Below are 10,639 nucleotides of genomic sequence, written 5' to 3'. Positions count from 1 at the left end.
CAAAATTAGGCCCAAAGCAATTGCATAAGCCAATTCAGCTTCCACTATACAATGAATCTAGCGCCTTAATAACCCAAAGAAAGATGTTGTTGTTGAATTTGAATCCAAGGTAGCTTGTATTTTACAATGAGCCTAGTGCAGCAATCACCCAATGTGTTGGTGCTTCAGGGAAACGTCATAATCCAGTAGTACATGTTGAAAAGCAATAGTTTGCTTTGATGTCTTTATATTAATTTAGTTTTTTTTTGGGGGGGGGGGGGGGGAATTGGTATTTACCCTATTTGAAAAATTATGTAGCAAAATGTCACTGTTTTGAAATTATTTAATAAAATGCCCCTATTTTAGAACTACTTAATTTTAACAAAATCGAATTTTGTGTAAAACTCAATATGTTCAAAATTGAGTTATATATATTTTTAAGTAGAACTCAATATTAGCAATGTCAAGTTCCACTTAAATTTTTAAAAAAATTTAAATGGCAAAATATGCATAGAACTCGATATATATATATTACTAATGTCGAGTTCTACCTGTAACTCAATTTTATTAAAATCTGTTAAATAATATTATTATTAGCAATGCGATGTATTATACCATGTTGTATATTTTAAAATGGATGCGGAAGAAGAAGCATAAAATAGGAACACTGAAAACACAATAGTTACGTGGTTCAGCCTTGACAGCCTACATCTACGAAGGAATCCCTTAAAGGTTACATCTTTATTATGTATAAGAGTGTAGTACAATAACCTGTATTACAATGAGCCATAACATGAGTATTGTGGGGGCCAGTTAATTAGGTAGTATTGTTAAGGCAGTATTAACTGGGCCTATGGCCCAATTCGAGGACGTTAGACCATCCGAGGATGTCCAAATAAGATTATAAGGAGAATAGAATGAAGAGAGGAGTAGAGACAATATGAGATAGGTCCAATAAGCGTCCGAGGACAAAAGCCTTCTCGGCAACATATGTTCGAGGTAGACCTGAGTGCCATATCATCACGGACTTACTTCGGAGTTACATCACAACTAATGGTTGGACATTGGACCAGGGCCAAGAAAAGAAAGGTAAACAAATATCTTCAAAAGCTGCTACCTTCACATTAAATGCCTCTCAACCAACTCTCTGGCCGCATTAATGTGGAAGCGATGCCTGAACAGTGATCAAGCAGCCTTACAGCTACTGGTTGATAGTTTTGGGAGGTGCTGGATGGGACAAGAAGGAGTCCCCCGAATCTAACCTACACGTGTGTAGTAAGGATGACACCAAGATTGTAATATATAACATGGGAAGAAAAATCAGGAAAGGACTCTGGTACAATTTGATTATTCGACAAAAATATATGATACAAACTACTTGAGTTACTCCGAGGACAGATTTTCTCATCCTACTTGTGTCTAACAGTCTTAAATTACCAAATTGAATCGTTTTTCTTCTAGAATAGATCTAGTTCTTTCATCCACGCTCTACAAATTTATTGTTTGGGCCGCTTGGGCCAGAACCCAATCCTATTTTTCAGTCCTTACAATTGGCGCCGACTGTAGGAAGAGCTTGATCTAGGCTAAAGAAAATTTGGTTACAACGTTCACGATGGAGGAGGCAGGTCCACACCAAGCAACGACAGGACCGCACCAGATAGATGTTAATCTACACCAAGCAGAGTCAAGGGGTTCCCAACATGGCAATCCGCACGGGAGCCTCGAACAGAAAGGGGGCCGCGAGGGAAGTGTGCACACAACTCATACCAATAAAAGTCAGTCTCGAGGGAAGAGTCATGTCTCCCATGCAAAAAATGACAGAGACATGCAACGTGAAATTGACGACTTAAAAAGAGAGTTGCGTCACTCTAAGCGAAGACGTTCCCCGTCCAGCTCTACACCATCCTTCGAAGAGACAGATGGTGCTAGTGATAGACAGAGATCCAGAACTCTCACTAGAGAGCACCACCATCGACGTAGGTACAAAAGCCCGTCTCACAGAGGCTTAGGGAACAATGCCATGAACAAGGCGCTGAGTCAAGTTTCCAAATCACCCTTACATTTACCATGTATAATGGTCGGACAAACCCAGTAGAACACGTTAGCCATTTCAGCCAAAGGATGGCTATCCACTCCAAAGATGAGGCCTTGATGTGTAAGGTCTTTCCATCAAGCTTGGGCCCGGTGGCGATGAGATGGTTCAACGGTTTAAGGGCTAACTCTATAGATTCCTTCAAAAAACTCACCCGGGCTTTTGGCGCTCACTTTATTACTTGCAGCAGGGTTCCTCGGCCTTTGGGGTCCTTATTGTCTATGTCCATGCGAGAGGGTGAGACTCTTAAAACTTATTCGGATAGATATTGGGAAATGTTTAATGAGATAGAGGGGGAGCATGATGATGTGGCCATAAGCACTTTCAAGGCCGGTCTTCCAACCGAGCATGATTTGAGGAAATCTCTAACTGGTAAACCTATTACTAGTGTACACCAATTGATGGATCGGATTGACAAGTACAGAAGAGTAGAAGAAGACCAACTGTAGGGAAAAGGAAAGGCTAAGGTAATCCCTCAGGAGATGAGGGATTTCAGGTCAGATCGGTACATCAATAACCGACCTCGGGAAGACTTTGTTGGGCAATCAAGTTCTGCCAATACCCATGCAGTTAATGCTGTGTTTCGGGAGCCGGTACAACAAGTACTGGAGTAGATCAAGAATGAGTTGTTTTTCAAATGGCCAAACAAGATGGCAGGAGAGCCTACGAGATGTAACCAGAATCTTTATTGCCACTATCATCAGGATCATGGACATACAACTGAGGATTGCAAGAATTTATGGGACCATTTGGACCAGCTAGTCCAAGAAGGGAAGTTAAAGCAACTCTTGCATCATTCCAGTGGTAGAATAAACCAAGCAGGCTCGAAGATGTGGGGAGATGTTTCTTCGAGACTTCCCCTCGGCACAATAAATGTTATTTTTGCTACCCCGGGGAGGACTGGATCTTATCCTTCCAGAGTAATGTCGGTATCCCGATCTCTAGCCGAGGAGTATAGCTCAATGCCTAAAAGGGACAGGATGGACGTCCCATTGGTTTTAGGTTTTTCAGATGAGGACAAGGTTGGAACCATACAGCCTCATGATGATGCTCTTGTGGTCACATTGAGAATTGGCGGGTACAATGTGAAAAGGGTGATGATTGACCAAGGCAGTGCTGCTGATATAATGTACCCTGACTTGTATAAGGGGCTAGGTTTGAAGTTTGAGAACTTGGCGACCTACAGTTCTCCTCTGGTGAGTTTTGAGGGAAGAATGGTCATCCCAAAAGGTCAGATCAAACTACCTGTGCAGATCGGTACGGATGTGGTGAAAGTGGACTTCATCGTTGTAGATGTTTTCTCTCCATACACGGCTATTATGGGCAAACCTTGGCTTCATACCCTGGGGGCCGTTTCCTCTACTCTACACCAGAAGGTAAAATACCCATCCAGAGGCCAGGTTTTGGAAATAGTAGGAAGTCAGGCTGCAGCTCGACAATGCCTGGTAGCGGCTATCCAACATTGACCAAAGGCAGAAACCTCAGCTACCGCCAATAATGGTTTATAGCAATCAAAAGCCCCAGCATTACCCTTAAATGGAACAATTGACGAGGCAAAATGCGAAGATCTAAAGAGGGTAATCGTTGGCAATGATCCGGAGAAATTCTTTCAGGTTGGGGCTAAACTGCCTTCACAAGAGAAGAAGCAATTGGTGGAATTCCTCAAGGAAAATGTTGATGTGTTCGCATGGAGCGCATATAAAGCCCCGGGTGTGGATCTGAGCTTCATCTGTCATCAACTCAATGTTAATTCTTCCATTACTCCGAAGAGACAGCCACCTCGGCGCCCATCAAAAGAGCACGCCGAGGCTGTCAGAAGTGAGTTGGCCAAGCTCAAGCAGACAGGGGCTATCAAGGAAGTTTTTTATCCTTAATGGTTAGCCAACATGGTGGTGGTGAAAAAGAAGATTGGGAAGTGGCGAGTGTGCTTAGACTTCACGAACCTCAATAAGGCATGTCCTAAGGACCCCTTTCCTATGCCAAGGATATACCAGTTGGTGGATGCAACAGTAGGTCATCCTTGGATGAGCTTTTTGGATGCTTTTCAAGGATATCACCAAATACCATCAGCATTAGACGATTAAGAGAAGACAGCTTTTGTCACCCCCATTGGAAACTATCATTATAAAGTGATGCCCTTTAATTTGAAAAATGCAAGGTCTACCTATCAACGGATGATGACTAAAATGTTCAAACCACAACTGGGCAGAAACATTGAGGTCTATATCGATGATATGGTTGTGAAGAGCAAAGTGGTGTCCAAGCATGTGGAAGATCTTACGAGCATTTTTGGAATTCTGAGAAAGCACAAGCTACGTCTGAATGCTTCAAAGTGTTCCTTTGGTGTAGGCTCCAGAAAGTTTTTGGGGTACATGGTGACTCACAGGGGAATTAAGGTGAACCCAGATCAGATTAGGGCCATTAACGACTTACAAGCACCTCGGAATCCGAAAGAGGTACAGAAACTGACAGGGATGACTGCTACTTTGAACCGATTTATCTCTAGGTCAGCTGATAGGTGCAGACCCTTTTTCCTTTTACTGCATAAATGGAAAGGATTTGAGTGGACCGAGGAATGTGCTATAGCATTTCAGCAGCTGAAACAATACCTATCTCGACCGCCTATCATGTCCAGTCCTGAGATGGACAAGGTCCTATTTGCCTACCTGGCAATCGCCTCTCATGCAGTAAGTTTTGTCCTGATACGAGAAGACAGTGGCGTTCAAAGAGCAGTTTATTACTTAAGTAAGTCACTTCATGAAGCCGAGGAGCGGTACTTATCACTGGAAAAGGCCATCTTGGCAGAAGCCCATGCTACACGTAAACTCCCACATTATTCCCAGGCGCACACCGTAGTAGTTCTAACTCAGCTACCGCTCAAGTCCATACTTAGAAGCGCAGATTATACCGGGAGGATTGCTAAGTGGGGCACGATCCTAGGGGCTTTTGACATCAAGTATATGCCTCGCACCTCTGTGAAAGGCTAGGTCCTCGCCAATTTAATAGCCGAGTTCGCTGAGCTTCCAGAAGAAGCTGAGATGAAGCAACGTGGCATGAATGAAAAGTCAATTGGCCTGATCTCCATACAAGATGCCTCATCCTGGAGAGTATATGTGGACGGAGCAGCAAACCAACGGGGAGCAGGAGTGGGGCTAGTTCTGGTATCCCCTGAAAAGATCATCATTGAGAAGTCCTTGAGGCTGGGATTCTCAGCTACGAACAACGAAGCGGAATATGAAGTTTTGCTGATGGGAATGAATATGGTCCAGAAAATGGGTGAAAAGGCAGTGGAAGTGTTCTCAGATTCAAGATTGATAGTTGGCCAGGTGAAAGGGGAACTGGAAGCCCGAGATGCAAGAATGCAGGAATATTTGAGTCAAGTTAGGCGTGTACAAACGAAATTTGAATCTTTTGACTTGTCACATATTCCTAGAGGTGAAAATACCCATGCAGATTCCTTGGCAACCCTTGCCACCTCTTCAGCACAGAATTTGCCCCGGGTGATAATCATTAAGGATTTGTGCACCCCCACCCCAACAAGGAAGGACGTACTCCAAGTTCACCAAGTCAACTTAACACCGACTTGGATGGACCCCATACTGCTATTCCTAGAAAGTGATACATTGCCTGAGGAGAAACTAAAAGCCGAGAGAATACGAAGGAAAGCTCCTCAGTTTTGGCTATCCAAGGACAAAAAGTTGTATAAACGTTCTTTTTCTGGGTCATATCTGCTTTGTATACATCCCGAGATGTCAGAGTCACTTCTAAAGGAATTGCATGAAGGAATTTGTAGAAGTCACACGGGGGAAAGGTCCCTATCTCACCGGGCCATTACTCAAGGATACTGGTGGCCAAATATGCAGAAGGAAGCGCAAGAGTATGTTAGAAAATGTGACCAATGTCAGAGATTCGCTTCAAACATCCACCAGCCTGAAGGAATTCTTAATTCTCTTTCCAGCCCTTGGCCTTTTGCTTAGTGGGGTTTAGATATTGTAGGTCATTTTCCTAAAGCATTAGGAAACAAAAAGTATCTGCTAGTCAGCACGGATTATTTCACTAAGTGGGTCGAAAGTGAACCTTTGGCTAACATCAGAGACGTAGATGTTAAAAGGTTTATCTGGAAGAATATCGTTACACGATTCGGAACTCCCCACACCCTTATCTCGGATAATGGCCTTCAATTTGATAGTAAAGCCTTCAGGCAATACTGTTCTGACTTAGGGATAAAGAATAGATATTCCACTCTGTTCTATCCTCAAGGGAATGGGCAAGCTGAGGCTGTCAACAAGGTTATAGTCAATGGACTTAAAAAGAGGCTAGATGATACAAAAGGAAAATGGGTGGAGGAATTGCCACATGTCCTTTGGACGTATCGAACAACACCTTGACGATCAATAGGAGAGACTCCTTTCTCAATGACATATGGAGCCGAGGTCGTCATCCCTCTGGAAACTGGTTTCCCAACGTTAAGGACTAGTGCATTTACCTCAGACGGTAATGATGGGCTGTTAGAAAAAAGTTTGGACTTGATCAAAGAGCGAAGGGAGAATGCAATGGTCCAACTGGCTTACTACTAGCATAAACTCAAGCAAGGCTATGATACCAATGTAAAGCTGAGGCCGTTAGCTGTAGGAGATCTGGTGCTGAGGAAAGTTCTGGGAACCACCAAGAATCCAACTTGGAGAAAATTGGGGCCTAATTGGGAAGGACCATATTGGATTACTTCAGTAGTCGGAATAGGAGCCTATTATCTGGAAGACTTAGATGAAAAAGCTATACTTCATCCTTGGAATGTAAACAATCTAAAGAGGTATTATTATTAATAAAAGTAATCTTGTTTAGTCTTCTTTTAATTTATGCCAATCATACATCATGTGATTCTACATCTATTGAAGTATTAAACAGAAACTAAGTTATGTCAGGTTCCTCGGACCACAAACTTAGTAGAAATTAATACCCTATGACATCTATTGAAGTATTAAACAGAAACTAAGTTATGTCAGGTTCCTCAGACCACAAATTTAGTGGAAGTTAATACCCTATGACATCTATTGAAGTATTAAACAGAAACTAAGTTATGTCAAGTTCCTCTGACCACAAACTTAGTGGAAGTTAATACCCTATGACATCTATTGAAGTATTGAACAGAAACTAAGTTATGTCAGGTTCCTCAAACCACAAACTTAGTGGAAGTTAATTCCCTATGGCATCTATTGAAGTATTGAACAGAAACTAAGTTATGTCAGGTTCCTCAGACCACAAACTTAGTGGAAATTAATACCCTATGACGTCTGTTGGAGCATTAAGCAAGTTCAATAGAAACTAATACAGCCTCTTTTTATTAAAATACTAGTGCAACACAAACTTGGGCATTAAAAGGGAGTAATCCCTTAAGTCCCATTCTCGGTTCACAAGGTTCCTAAAATACCTAGTATAGATATAAATCCTAATAAGCTCGTAAGTATCATTTAAACCATACGGAGGTGCTATGGACTTAACTTTATCCAACTTTTGGACATTTTCTTAAGGATAAACTTGTTAGACTGGATATATATATATATATATATATATATCCAAAATATATCTATGTAATATTATAGACTCAATGGTTATCATCCATCTTAATTGCCAATTGAAAGAGTGTGTAAATTATGTTTTTTCTCTTGTATAAACAAAGGGCAGTCAAGATGAAAGCCACTCAAAAACAAAATAACAAAATGAATAAAACAAAAATGAAATAAAAAACAACTCAAACGAATTCCAAAAAGTAAAAATGCACACTTCATTAAAATATGCCTAAAAAAAAAAAAAAACAACAGAAACAGAATCCCTTGCAAAAGTTTTAATTACATTACAAAAGCAAGCTCATTTTTTCAGCTTAATTTGAAGCTTGGAAGTTTTGTTGGCTGGGTTATCTGCTTCCGAGGTAGTTGTTCCCTCTTTATCTTTAGTAGCTCCCTCAACAGGCATAACCGTTGAAGCTAAGTCTTGCTAAAAGCCTTGGGAAGCTGCTTTTGCTTCCGGAACAGCTGCAGCCTTATTCGAGATACCTCTTGGGAAGCACCAGGTTCTTTTGTTGGCTCTTGCTGGCTAGGAAGAGGAGGATCCTGAGGCTGTGCTTCTTTACTTGGTTCAACAGTTGAAGAAGCCACATCATCTTGAGCAGAAGGAAGGTTCGAGACTCGTATTGTAGAAGGGTCAAACACATTTTCTGGTTTCCTCAACTCGGATGAAGCTTCTACCCCAACTCAGGTTAAGGCTTCATCCCAAGTTTGGGCGCAGTAAATGCGACACACAGCTAGGACCTTTGCCCTAAGGGTTTCCTCGATCTCAGCCACTCCAAGGTCATAACCCTTCTGCTCGGCCTCGTCTCTTGCCTTCTCGGCCTCAATCTGTGCCTTCTTAGCTTCGACCTTGGACTTCTCAACTTGGTCTTTCAGCCTTTGGGCTTCCTCCAGTTGTTTCTTGAGTGTTGCCACTTGCTTCTGGGCAGCAGTCAACTGGTCGGCGGTCTTGCGCAGACGCTTCCTCTATTCCTCGGCCTGCCTCTCTACGCCTTCTAAGGCCGAGTCAGCGCTACGGCGAGCCTGCTCCTCACTGGTCAACTTTTTCTTCAAATCGGCAACATTATGTTCGGATATTGTCAGTGTTTGTATAGCTGCCGACCATTTTTTCCTTTCATCTTCCAACTGCTGATAGCAATTATAAGTAATCTCTTCCAACATGAAAGTGGCTTGGACAGCCTAAAAAAAAAAAAAAAGGGTTAATATTGTAGCCAATAAAAAATATATATGTCTACAAATAATAATTATAAAAAAAAAAAAAAAAAAAAAAAAAAAAAAAGTTAATATTATACCATTCCCAGGTATCTTTTGCAGTTAAGGAAAACTTCATTCTTCCTCATGTTCCTCAGGTCGGCCATGTCCTTGGGGAGCAACAAGGCCTCCTCCACGGCCGAGGCAATGTGGCACCCAATGCCACCGTTGAGTCCCTGAGTGATGCATCATCCCTCAGGGGCTCCCCACCGTGCATGGGCGCTAGGAGCCAAGCTTGTGGCTCAAGAGGCTGAGTGTCCGACCTCTCCCAGCCTCGTTGAGATGGGTGGCTGACTTTTTGCTACTTTGCAGCTCGTTAAGCTTCCTATTCCCGGGTCGAACGGGACCTTCCTGTCTCAACCACATCCTTCCCTTTTTGCTCCCTTCTCCTTTTTGGATCAACAGGATCAGGTCTGATGGGCTGAGGTGGGTGAGGAGCAGGAGGAGGAGATTTGGGACGAGGAGGGGGGATCTGAGGTTGGGTGGACTTCCCCGGTACACTTTTTCCCAACTGATTTTCTATCAACTCTATTAAACTCCTCTAAGGCTTCCTTTGGATACCCATTTCGTCAAAGACTTCCTCGGGAGGTAAAGTCTAGTTAAAAGCCTCGAATTCTTCAGAGGAATCTAATAAATCTACAACTTCCTCTGGATTTTCTTCTTCTTCTTCTCCTTCTTCTTCTTCTTCTCCTTCTTCTTTTCTTTCCTCCTCTTCCCTGAGAATGAGCTGGGATGAAGATTCTCCTACTGAAGGAGTGGCAACGAAAAGTGGTTGAGTGTGGGAAGTATCTCTAGGGAGTGGAACACCTTCTGGAACGACAAACCCTTGGTATGCAACGCTGATAGGGTGGAGCCGGGGGTCGCGAGCATTGATCATGTACTTGGGGGCTTGGAAGGCGAACGAAAGGGGGGTGTATCCAAGGATCAAATGAGCTGCTCGGAGTTAACCATCAGCTTCGTTCACATACACCTCGACTTACAAGACCCTATCCAAGCTTGCCTTGTTAACTAAACTGAGTTTGGGCTTGGTAGTACGCTTGTCTGCAAAATCATTGAATTAGAATGGGGCTTTATTAGGAACAAGGACATTGAGACACAGAAAGGAAACATAAATCAAAATTCATGAATCTACAGCTATTCCCCCACCTGCCTCTCCCTCCTCCATTGGACAAGGTAGGCCATCATGCCATTCCCCGGAGAAAATAAGGAAATCCTCCTTTAAATTCTTGTTGGAAGTGGGAAGGCACTGGATTAACCTTACTGCGGGATACCTTAATTTGAGGTAATATCCCTGCCCCTTCAAATAGTGCAAATTGTACACCCAATTCACATCATGGTGGGTCAGGTTTAGGTTCATTCTCTCGTTCAAAGCTTCTATACTTCCCAAGACTCTAAACATGTTTAGGGCACACTGTGTGGGAGATAACTTAAAAAACCTAAGGTAATTCCTGGTAATGGTACCCGTGGGAATGGTCATCCCACCCTCTATGAAGGCAATCATGGGAATGACTACCTCCCCTGTTTTCCTAGCACCGACCCACTCCCCCTGGGCTGCAGACCTCATGCCCACTGTTGATGGGATCCTATACTAAGCCTTGAAACTTCTCATACCCTCCTCGGACTCAACCAAACATTTGAACTTACCCATTTTCCTAAAGGGTTTCGAAGAAAAATTAACAAGTTTAAGATGAAAGCTAAAAAGGTTTTAAGACGACTTACAAGTTTGAAAGAGGGTCCTCGGACAAGATTCTAG

The sequence above is a fragment of the Quercus robur genome, chromosome 11 (genome assembly GCF_932294415.1).
Source record: "Quercus robur chromosome 11, dhQueRobu3.1, whole genome shotgun sequence".
NCBI lineage: Eukaryota > Viridiplantae > Streptophyta > Magnoliopsida > Fagales > Fagaceae > Quercus > Quercus robur.
Note: the sequence above shows the minus strand (reverse complement) of the source record.